The 12,439-nt window shown below is 43.9% G+C and overlaps 1 long non-coding RNA gene across 1 annotated transcript; it reads left to right on the top strand.

Moving 5' to 3' along the window:
- The first annotated feature begins 4,035 nt into the window (after positions 1-4,035).
- Positions 4,036-6,558, top strand: LOC133741058 (uncharacterized). The gene is made up of 3 exons (XR_009861583.1): positions 4,036-4,644; positions 5,320-5,395; positions 6,330-6,558. It is a non-coding gene; the product is annotated as an uncharacterized LOC133741058 (long non-coding RNA).
- Positions 6,559-12,439: the final 5,881 nt, after the last annotated feature.

The following is a 12,439-nucleotide window of genomic DNA, read 5'->3' as shown; positions in this document are numbered from 1 at the left end:
TCTACTGATTTTGTAAATATTAGCTTTATATACGATATTTTGGGTGGTGCTATTCACACACCCATTTTCTCTATTCACACACCTCCTCTATTTTTATATTACTTTAATCTAATTTTTATTTACAAATTATCCTAATTACCCTCTCTTGCAATTATGTTTCTTTTTTCTATTTAGCAAGTCAATCATGAATTGAACATCATTATACAATTAATCAAATTTTTTTTGCTACCAAGATATTATGATTATGTTACGAAGATCTTCCAAGTAACACTAATTTTCAGTAGTAGATATGGTTTCGCTCTCCACATTCTAATCTCAGAACGATGAAAAATAATCTCGCAAAGTTAAGTTTACAGCACAAATACTTCAATTGCATATATTAGAGCATGAATTATCCAAATAATTTGGCAGAAAATAACAAAAACCAATGTACCAATCCACAACATTGCTTCATAAAAATAAAAACTAATAAGCAAAAGCAACTAGAAGCATCAAAACCAATCAACCGTCAATAGAAAACACAAACCCTTCCTTTAAAAAAAAAAAAAAAAAACTTGCTGAACCCCTATGTAACATAAATATCATATATTATCGCATAACAGATATATGTGTTTCATGTTTATCATCTTTGTTCCTATAACTGCACCTCCAAATCAACAAGGTGTTCTTCCTTTAAGCCTAGGTACCCCTAAGAACGAACTCAAATAATAGTCCAAACTGCAATGCGCAAATCTTACTTGAGACAGATAAATAATGGAAAACTTAAAAATTAGGCCGGTAGTTTTTAACGTCCTTCAGTGCGCATCCAGGATTTAGAAACACGTACCCATTGTGTTGGCCACTCTTACAAGCTTCCCTAAAGTTCATGCACTCTGTCAATGGGGCGCTCTAGGCCAACAAACTGCGGGGTTGGATGGATGAAAGGCAACGCTGAGGGTTCCAGGTGTTTGCCTCCAATTTTGTTGCAGCTGGTCAACAGTCTCTTTTCTTGCGCGGGCGTGCCAGCACCGTCGGGTGCGGTCGTCGGGGGTGTCCCTTGACCTGACTTCTGTCGAGCGATTGTAGACGAGGAGAGCACCAACCTCGTCGCGAGATTCTTTGTGCCTCGTGGCGAGGACTTTTGCTGAGCTTCTTGAAAATCACAATCGATACTCGATGTTGTAGATCGAGCAGAGCGAGAACCACTGGGAAGTGAGGAGAAATTGCTAAAGCGTGACTTTAGCTTGGCTGGGTTGCTAGGGCGTTACCCTTGCTTGGCTGGTTCTGTAACCGTTGTGGTCGCGGCACTACCGTCGGCTCCCGAGGAGACTAGGATCGAAGCACGTTGACAGAGGGTTTGGTGACACTGAAAGTCGGCTTCTGAGAAGACTAGGACTAGGAGTGTGATCACCGGTAAGAGAAAGAGAAAGAGAGGGAGAGGAGTTGCTCTTAGAGAGGTTGCTCTAGAGAGAACTTAGATCATCTTAGAGATGTTTTGATGTTGTGAATGTGTATGTTAGAATGAGAGGAGAAGGTGTTTATATAGGGAAGAAAAAGAAGAGTGAAATGATGAGTGGAAGAAAAATAATGAAAGTGGAGTATGAAAGTGATTTGTAAAATATGGAAAAGATAGAGAAATGATGAAATGAAAGCAAGGCATGAAGGTGCAAAAACATGGAAGTGATGATGATCTATTAAAGAGATTGTAGTAGAAAAATATATCCAAGGAAAAAAAGAAAAGCATCTAGCTTTCTTCATGTGGGTAGGAAACATGAACATGTGAATATTGAGCTGGTTTTAGGTCAGTTTCTGCCCCTTTATTCCTTCAATTATTTCTCCAACAAGACTTCAGAATGAGCCTTCGACTTCTTCATAAAAAATGTTCCACTATGAGTTTAGATCATCCTGACAAATTTTCAGAGCTTTATTCCATGCGGTTGGGCTGGAAATGCTGCTGGACCTCTTACAGGTCCAGTTTTCCAGTTTTGCTTATGTAGAAAATTTGACTGATTGTTTGAAGGCCTTCCACTCAAAACTAGCTCTGGCACTCTTCATAAGAAATGATCCTTGGTCTGTCTAGAATGGATCTGCAGAGTTTCAGCTCATTTCAAGTTCATTTGGTCAGGCGGCCGCTCCTTCTTCCTTGTTTAGCTCGGTTTCTCCTAGCCGAAGTAGGAAAATGTGCTAAAGTTAAATTTTCATGCTTCCATGCTTCCATAGTAGGCTTTATTTAGCCTCTAAATATATATTTCGAGCTTGTCGACAATATATAGCTTGAGCCACTGACATTGGCTCAATTTCTCCAACACATGCCTTGTCAGGCCAAAATGTTCATTTTGGGTCCAAACATTGCCCCCCAGACCTCGAAGTCAAAGGTCTTCGTCTTGACTGAAGGGGTCTTGAATCAACACTACTCTTATAATGTTGTTGCTCCAAAGCCACTTGTATTGGCTTGACTGTTTCCATATAGGCCTCTAAATAGGCCATAAAGCTTGAATGCCACTACTGAATTGCCTTTGTCATGAACTGACGCTTCCTTTGCCAACTTTATTGCCTCCCATGGATCTGGCGAAACTTGGGCAGGTTGTAGGAGATCAGAACTTTAGCGTGCCCCCCATGCGAAGGAGACTGCTTTTGATCGCGAATGAGGATCCTTCTCTTCCTTGGTGGTAGTTTCGCCATGTGTATAGCAACAAGTATCTGCCATTGATAGGGTTATGATGGACATCTCCATCCAGGTTCTTGAGATGAAAAGCTCCTTTCCCTAAGATTTTATTAATGAAAAGCTCCAGATATTTCTTCGCTAACCACTTCTAATGTTGCGACTCGATCATAGGCCTCTTTCTCCACTAAGTACGAAGATAACTTGTCGTACAAGGAGTGGAAGGCCTCTACCCCTTCCTCTGGAAGGTCGTAATCCATTAATTATCCATTGCGTGGGGCATAGCATGGCTGGGCCTCGCTAGGTCTTCTTTTGTAAGCGTGAGCCCCCACTGTGCCAACTCGGAAGCCATCACCCCTGTGGGGCGGCCCTTATTGTCGATGTTACTGACTTGCAATGGAGTAATTGGCTCAAAATAGTACCTAGCATCTACGTAATTCACGGAAACAGGGAAAGGGCGAGGGTCTGCTTTAATTATCTCAGCCTTATCTGTCACCCTGTTCCACAGGATCAGCTCTTGGTGGAGTGTTGATGGAACACAATAGCTCCGATGAATCCAATCTCTTCCCAGGATGGCACTGTAGGCCGCGTAACAATCCGTAACGAAGAACGCATAAACGCCTTCCGTGGGACCCACGTTGATTTTTAGGAACAGTAAACCTAACGTCTTGGTTACTGTGCCCGCGAAGTTCTTCAATGTGAGAGAGGTAGACTGGATCTTCTCCTTCTTGATTCCCAAAAGCTGCATGGTCCTTGTAGTAATGACATTCACAGCCGCGCCGGTATCAACCATTATCTTGCTGACCTTAGTCCCATTAATTTCCACTGTGATATACAAAGGTCGCATGTGTTGCACCAAGGCGGGCATAGGTCTTGTGAAGCTCATGAAGAAACCCTTGCTGTTAGCATCTTTAGTCTCAAGGAACACTACTTTTTCCACCGGTGTTGTTGCGGCTGAAATGATCTGCAACTGCTGTTTTCCAATCGCGTCAGCTTCTACGCATTCCTGCGCAGCGACTGGTAAGGCATACTTAGCAGGAAGCACATAAACCATATTGCAAGAGGTATCCATGTAATACCCGAAAAATTCAAGTTAATTTCCGATGACGTTTTGGAAATGATTTCGTGGTCGTGGACACGAGTACGAAGCTTAGAGGAGTGTGGAATTAGTTCGAGCGATTTTATTTTGAAAACTGAACGTTTTAGGGGGGTCAAAGGAGTTGACTTTTTATACATTGGGAAATTGGGAAAACTTCCTTCATGAAAGTTGTAGAGCGCGTCGATACGAGTTCGTGGACATATGGAACGTAATATTCGGAGTTCGTATGAATAAGTTACGAATATTTGAAAATTGGGATTTTCTATAAATATGAAAAAAAATCCGAATATTGCAAATGAGGACAGAATTTCTGGAACTCCAGAAATTTCTCCCCATTTCTCTCCCGAGCCCAGCCGCGACCCCCTCCCTTCGTCACCTTCGTTCTTCCTCATCCGGCCACCGATTGATGTGAAACAAAGTGGGTTTTTCTGGTCTCGACCCCCTTTACGAGTTTGTAGAAGAAATCGAAGTGAAATACGAGCTGTATGAGGCTCTACAAGGTCGAGAAGAGAGCCTCGTCGGAGACGAAATCGCTCTTCCCCACTTTTTCTGGGCTCTACTTTGTCTGGCCATATCTTCCTCTACAGGCCTCCGATCGACCTGATTCCAAAAGCAATTTTTCTCACCGTGAAGTTTTCTACAACTTTCCAGAAGACATCGACTTGAGATAACCATCGTGGTGGCCGCTAGAAGACCGAGAAGCCGCACAGCCGAGCTGGAAATCGTCTTCCTTCGCCACCTTGGTTCTCCCAGCTCCGGCCACTATAGCTCGAGTTCTTTGAGGGCTTTTCTAGCCCAGAGGAAGTAGAAGCTATCCCCAAGAAGGCTTGCAGCGATTTGATCCGGGGTGATCGAATTTTGAAGATTGGGAAACTAGGGTTCTTCGGGTTTCAAAACTTGCGAGGTAAAATTCTACTTTTTGGCTTATAATCTGACTTTGGTGTAGTTATGAAAAGTGAAATTGGAGTTGAGTTGAAGGACTTTGATGTTGGGAGTTTTGTCTAATTTTGACTTCGGATGGGTGGCTGTGCCGCCACTGTGATGGTGGTTTCCGGCGACCTCCGGACACCCCAAGGACAGTTTCTGTCCATTTTTGTGTTCTACGTGTCGATACGATCGTTTGCATATATAATTCATAATTTTTGGATATCGTATGATGAAGTTATGAATTTTTAAGTTTCGATCGATTTCGATCGTTAGATTTGTGATATGTGAAGTTAGGACCGTCAGATGGACTTGTAGTTTTGATACGATGATCTTATGACTGTCCCAGTGGCTTTGTGTGGTCATGGGCGAAGATCCGACCGTTGGATCTTCGTATAAATGCAAAACGGTGATTAGGGAGGCGATTCGTGAGAATCCGTCCGTCGGATTTTTGTATAAATTTGTGAAGATGTTAGTAAGGACGATTCAGGAAGATCTGACCGTTGGATCTTCGTGATGATTTTTGGGGGGTGATCCTAAAGGCGATCCGTGAGGATCCGACCGTTGGATCATCATTTAATTTCGATCCGACCGTTGGATTGTCGTTTGAGTATGTTTTTGAGCTATTGGCTAAGTTAAGGTCATGTGTGATTAGGTGATTGACGGTCTCCCTTGGGTGAACGATTTCGGTGTGTATTGTGTTGAATTGAAGACGCAGCGGGAATATCGAGGTGAGTAAATCGCACATGGTTCATTCACGAACCGAAACTCGGTGATTTTATTTAATTGAGAAATTGTGGAAATTGTTTTATGAAAATAAATATTTGTTTTAAATTATATGGACTTGATCGACTACGGTCCATAGGTAAGTAAAATGTATTTAAACTATAAAAATGAATTTCTAGATTTTATTGCATGTGAACTATAGTTGGTATTAGTGGTCACTCTTGTGTGGGTGACTACGTATATATATATTTACGTGGAATATATATTGGATGGTGTAATTTACTGAGTTATATTTTGAGCATTACCCTTTGGAATATGTGATTTATCTTAGATATTGTGTTGTCTATGATAATGGGTAATTGAGTAAAGTGCGATAGTTGAGTCGTTGAGATGAATTAAATGAGGAGTCGAGTGAATTGAGAAAAGCAGTCATTCGTAAGGTGAACCTTGGCCCAGGTGACACTTTACGATACAGTTAGAGCTCTAGTCTGTCTGCCATCATACTGCTTGGGGGATAAACGAGTTATCATATGCCCTTGGGTATGACATGACATACTGAATGGGGTGATTAATATAATTAATCATAAGCCTGTAAGTATGATATACTGAATGGGGTGATTAATCTAATTAATCATAAGCCTGTAAGTATAATATACTGCATGGGATGATTTATATAAATAAATCATAAGCCTGTGAGTATATATTGAGTAAACAGTTGTTTGTTTTTGAGTAGTCATGTTGAGATGTGAGTTGATTGATGCTTGAAGTGACATTGTACACTTCAATTATTATGCAAAGAAAATACTTGAGTTAAATTTATGCATGAGTTGATTTGGTTACTTTAAATCGTGCAATCCTTTCATTTACTCATACGAGCTTTGCAAAAAGCTTACCGGGTTTGTATTGTTGCAATCCCGGTACACTATTCAAACGGTGTAGCGGGTAATCCTGCAGGTCAGGAGAATCAGGGCGGTGATCGAGCGGGTTAGAGTATTTGTTATAGTTTTACAGCATTTGTAATAGTGAGGTGAGTTAAGCTCATTGAGCCTTACAATTTGATTTGGTGAGAGTGTGTTGTAATAATTAACTTGAGGATTTGATTTATTGTAATATTGAGAGGTGTGAAGTGTGGTTGTTTGTGAGAAAAAAATTCAGGACGTTTATTCTATTAAGTTGTATAATTCATGTTTCGGATTTTAATTGTATTTAAAATTCGGGGCGTGACAATCCACCATTTCTGTCTCGTCCATGTCATCATCAAGATTGAGCTTGGGTTCATCTGCTGAGATTTCGGTGTTGAACTGTTTAGCCATGAAAGCAACCAATGATTCCTCTGCGGGGATTACCGCCTTGGCTTGTTCGTGCTCCTGTACCATGGGAACCTGGTTCAACGACTCTGAAATTTGTTTCGCCGTTGGCACTTCCTCTGGGAGAGCGACCACCAAACTTTGAACTTTCTTAGGCCTCCACTGCACAGTTGCGGACCGATTGTCTTTGCCCCCCAGCCTGTCAAAGATTGAAGGCTCGCTATTTCTTCCTTCGTGAGATATTCTCCGCCAAACATTGACTTTACGAGCTGGCGGCGGTTCTCGCCTTGCGGGAACTAGGGACTTCTCCTGAGCGCTGCTCTTGGGGGCCCGTGGCTTTCGCTCTTCAAGCGATACTTTGGGCTGCTGTTTCTGAACTCGTGGGGAAACGAATCTCTTGGAGGCCAGTGCCTCCAATTGTCTCTGATACTCTTCTGGAGATTTTAGTAATTGCGATGGTTTGATCAGTCCTTGATCTAGTGCTTCCAAGGTTCGCTGTGCTTCTCCAAACCTCCGCTGGAGTTTTCTTTTCCTTGAAGAGCTCATCTCCACCGCCTTGCCCTTCTTCTGTGTATACCATCTCCCTTCTTTGATGGAGGACGTCGACACTGGCGGAATGTAAGGTCTGGTTAAAACCCCTTGCCGCTTATCTACTTGCTCTTCTTCCCTCGCGGTCTTCAACTTTTTGAATAAGTTTGAGTCCCTTGGAGAAAGAGTTTCTGAACCACTGTATACTCTTGGGCTACATGGTTGGAAGTTTCTAGAGGATGATACTAACCGTATTGGCGGCAGAGATCCAAAGCGGACAGTCTGGGATGTTTCCTCATCTAGGGCTTGAGTGTCACATTCTTCCTTGCACCGAGAGCATAGGACGATGGGTAAACGAGTCTTGGATTCCCGCTTCATGACTTTGTCTCCAACCCTTTTCAAATCCTTAGCCGCATGGTCTAGACTTTGATTCTGCTGATCTTTTTCACCCCATGCCACGTCCACCATGTTGATGCCGGTATCTGGGAAGGGATCTAGGTCCACCAACGCTGCTGCTGTTTTCGGTGCCTCTACTTGCAAACTACCGTTATTTAACCAGATTTGGATCTTATCCTTCAGCTTAACACAATCGGCTGTATTATGATTCCACATATTATGGAGTTTGCAGTATTTCTTCCCCCTTAGCTGCTCTGGTTTGGGAAATGGGCCGAAGTCAGTTTTCACCATCCTTGCGGCGATCATTTCATCCAAGATTTCATGCGCTTTGTTCGCGTCGTAAGTATAACTTGCAAACTCTGGTTTGGTGAAAACCACCGACTTGAGCTTCACCGGCTCTTTGCACAGTTTCAGTTGCTTTAGTGTTGAAGCCTTTTTTCCGGTGAGTTCCAGGGCAGCTATCTCATCTTCTTCAGACTCATCAGCCTCTGCTGTACTAGATTCCTCACTCTTGTAGTAAGGATCAAAGGAACTGGATTGATGGCTGAGTGCAGCCACTATTCGGAGTTTCCCTGGGATGTATGTCCCATTCGAGGCGTTTGTCATAGCGTCTGTCTCCCTGAGCAAGTGCTCGAAACTTCCTACTTCTGTGATCAGTTCCCCCATGGAATTGAACATGCTTCCATGCTGTTTTTTGCGTTGGCGTGGCTCTAAGCCTTTGATTGCCAATTTCACCAGTTCTTTCTCCGGCAGAATCACGTTCAACTTTCCTTTCTGGATCTGAAAGCGCTGAAGGTACATGCAACGGATTCAGTTGGCTGCTGAGCCATCTGAGTGAGTGAAGCCAGATCTACTTCCGGATCGATAGTCCCGAAGGTTTCCTTGAACAGCTTCTCCATCGCGGGCCAACTCGCAACTGATCCCGGTTGCAGCTTAGTGAACCAGGTGAAGGCAGACCCCGATAAAGAAGTAGCGAAGATGTTACACTTCAGATTGTCGTCGTTCTGGTACTGGCCACACTGTACTCGAAACCTAACCAAATGGGCCGCGACATTTTCGACTTCCTCTCCCGAGAAAGTAGAGAACGTAATGTTCTTATATCCCCTAGGATAAGGTGTCTGTGTAATATGCGGTGGGAAGGGCCCTTGGTAGGCCTCCTCCAGGTTAGGCCTCTGGTTCGCGGCCCTGATCATTGCTTCTACCTCCTCTCTCCTTATATATCTTGGATCAGGAGGAGGTGGGTGAACCACTGTATCATCAACTGGCCAGATCAGCGGTGGCGCCTGTGAAGCCTGATTAACCAAAGATATGCCGCCTCCATGGGTTATTTTGTGTTGGGTTGACGTCTGCGACGTAAAACCCACTGCTGGCTGACCCTTTGTGGCTGTGGTGACCTTCGCTGGACTTTCAACCCGGTCGATACCATAATGGCTTGCTGGAGGTGGATCGTGGTGCACGTATTCAACTCCGTCGCTGTCATATTGGGGAAACAGGCTATGACCAACAGAGGCCCCTTCATTGATTTTCAAAGTCCTGGTCCCTTGCGTGACTGATGACGCGGCGTTGTTCTTCCCGCCCGTTGCCACAGTAGTTTCTTTACCTCTGACTGATACAGCAGTAACGGATGTGGCTGTACTGTCGCCGCTTGCTTTTTCTCGAGCATTTGGTGGTATGTACTTGCCTGACCCTGTAGGCTGGCCGAGGGACCCTAGAATAGCATTGGGGTCCCCTAACACCTTATTCAGGACATCTCTTGCCTGATCCATCTCAGTTTTTTGCATGGCAACTTGGATCGCGGTATTGGATCCCTCACTGCGAATAGCCGCGACTTCTGTGAGAACGACCTTAGTCTGCGCAGCTTGGGCATTTATCAAGATCACTAGCTGTTCATGTTGCTCCTGGGCTTGTCGTGACGTGTGGTTTATATGCCCTTGCAACAGCTCCGCATTGCGCTCTATCTCCAGCCTGACTTTCGTTATTAGATTGTTGGACATCCGTCGCTGCTCCTCGAATCTTTTAGCCGTCTTTGCCCAGAATGTACTATTGTTTTTTCGCATGATGTTAAGTTGCGCTTCCAGGCTGGCATTTTCTGGGATAGGGATGGGTACAAAAACATCCGCTCTCACCTCGTCCTCAGCCACCCTGGTGGTATCAGACGCTTTTCCGGCCTCATTAGGCTGGGCGGTGAGAACTGCCTCGCCCTCAGTAGTGGGCTGTTGACCTTCTCCTCGTTCGGTCGTCATCTCTGTTGATGGCGTGTGGAGAGAAAATCTTTGAATTACTAATTCTTCTAAAAGACCACGACAGTCTGCACGCGAGTGCGGTCTGTAACTGGAGGTCTTATGTTTCGGGCAGTTAACGTAAACCTTTTGATAAGGGTTTGCGCTTGACTTCCCAATGGCTTCTGGAAGTCTGAATTGAAAGTAGCTGAATTCAATAAGACACTGTGAATCAAGGTTTAGACGTGCGGCCCAAGTATAGTCGCCTAGACACAAACTTTTTTTCAAATCCTTTGGGCAACCTTACTGAAATGGCCAGGTGGGGGAGGGCGAACAAAAGAGGCAGAATCCATTTTGGCATGAACTACTCCCACATAGTGGTTTAGGCCCATTTGTACGCACTTCTGGATTCAATAACCTGTTATGAACGTTGTCCCCTTTCTAGACACCATTTCACATAGGCTATTCTTACTAAGATGAGAAAGATCATAAGTGTGAAGACAGTTCAACAAGTGTTAATAAAAACCGCCCTTAATATTAAGGGACCTGAACTAGGCACCAATAAGGAGTTTAGGTCAATATTAACAAAAGAGACTTCACCTATTCCGTTATGATTCACAACCCCTTACTAATCTCAACTTCTTAATAGTGGTGTGATTTACAGCTCACAGTTGGTCCCACTGGGCGTGCCAAAATGTTTATTTTGAAGCCCGGTGGTTGAATGTCTTCAAGAAAAGAAAAAAAATTCTAACCTTGTCCCACTGGGCGTGCCAAAATGTTTGTTTTGAAGGCCGGTGGTTGAATGTGCTTCAAAAGAAAAAAAATTCTAACCTTGTCCCACCGGGTGTGCCAAAATGTTTGGCTCCAATTTTGTTGCAGCTGGTCAACAGTCTCTTTTCTTGCGCGGGCGTGCCAGCACCGTCGGGTGCGGTCGTCGGGGGTGTCCCTTGACCTGACTTCTGTCGAGCGATTGTAGACGAGGAGAGCACCAACCTCGTCGCGAGATTCTTTGTGCCTCGTAGCGAGGACTTTTGCTGAGCTTCTTGAAAATCACAATCGATACTCGATGTTGTAGATCGAGCAGAGCGAGAACCACTGGGAAGTGAGGAGAAATTGCTAAAGCGTGACTTTAGCTTGGCTGGGTTGCTAGGGCGTTACCCTTGCTTGGCTGGTTCTGTAACCGTTGTGGTCGCGGCACTACCGTCGGCTCCCGAGGAGACTAGGACCGAAGCACGTTGACAGAGGGTTTGGTGGCACTGAAAGTCGGCTTCTGAGAAGACTAGGACTAGGAGTGTGATCACCGGTAAGAGAAAGAGAAAGAGAGGGAGAGGAGTTGCTCTTAGAGAGGTTGCTCTAGAGAGAACTTAGATCATCTTAGAGATGTTTTGATGTTGTGAATGTGTATGTTAGAATGAGAGGAGAAGGTGTTTATATAGGGAAGAAAAAGAAGAGTGAATTAATGATGAGTGGAAGAAAAATAATGAAAGTGGAGTATGAAAGTGATTTGTAAAATATGGAAAAGATAGAGAAATGATGAAATGAAAGCAAGGCATGAAGGTGCAAAAACATGGAAGTGATGATGATCTATTAAAGAGATTGTAGTAGAAAAATATATCCAAGGAAAAAAAGAAAAGCATCTAGCTTTCTTCATGTGGGTAGGAAACATGAACATGTGAATATTGAGCTGGTTTTAGGTCAGTTTCTGCCCCTTTATTCCTTCAATTATTTCTCCAACAAGACTTCAGAATGAGCCTTCGACTTCTTCATAAAAAATGTTCCACTATGAGTGTAGATCATCCGGACAAATTTTTAGAGCTTTATTCCATGCGGTTGGGCTGGAAATGCTGCTGGACCTCTTACAGGTCCAGTTTTCCAGTTTTGCTTCTGTAAAAAATTGGACTGATTGTTTGAAGGCCTTCCACTCAAAACTAGCTCTGGCACTCTTCATAAGAAATGATCCTTGGGCTGTCTAGAATGGATCTGCAGAGTTTCAGCTCATTTCAAGTTCATTTGGTCAGGCGGCCGCTCCTTCTTCCTTGTTTAGCTCGGTTTCTCCTAGCCGAAGTAGGAAAATGTGCTAAAGTTAACTTTTCATGCTTCCATGCTTCCATAGTAGGCTTTATTTAGCCTCTAAATATATATTTCGAGCTTGTCGACAATATATAGCTTGAGCCACTGACATTGGCTCAATTTCTCCAACACATGCCTTGTCAGGTCAAAATGTTCATTTTGGGTCCAAACACCCGGCATTGGTAATTATGCTGCGAGCTGGACTCTTGGATAGAACGGTGCTGGTGCTGATGCTGCTTTGAATTTGAGGTGTGCTTCTGACGCTTTGTGTCATCACCAATCTTTTTGTCATGGCCGTCGTTGTCATCCGAATCCGAACTCAGATGACTATGATAATTGTGGTCATTCGAATGATGACCAGACTTCTTCTTCTCCTTCTTCTTCTTATGTTTCTCAAGAAGAATGGCATGATCCAGGTTATACACCCGGTGGTTATCTCCCGAGAAGTTTTCAAGAAGAAGGGCATTGTCTTCCGGGAATTCACCAGCAGATAGGGAGTCATCAGATAGGGATACCGGCGTCGCAGGGA

Source organism: Rosa rugosa, chromosome 3 (genome assembly GCF_958449725.1).
Source record: "Rosa rugosa chromosome 3, drRosRugo1.1, whole genome shotgun sequence".
In the NCBI taxonomy this organism is placed as follows: Eukaryota; Viridiplantae; Streptophyta; class Magnoliopsida; order Rosales; family Rosaceae; genus Rosa; species Rosa rugosa.
Note: the sequence above shows the minus strand (reverse complement) of the source record. Positions and strands in the feature narration are given on the sequence as shown.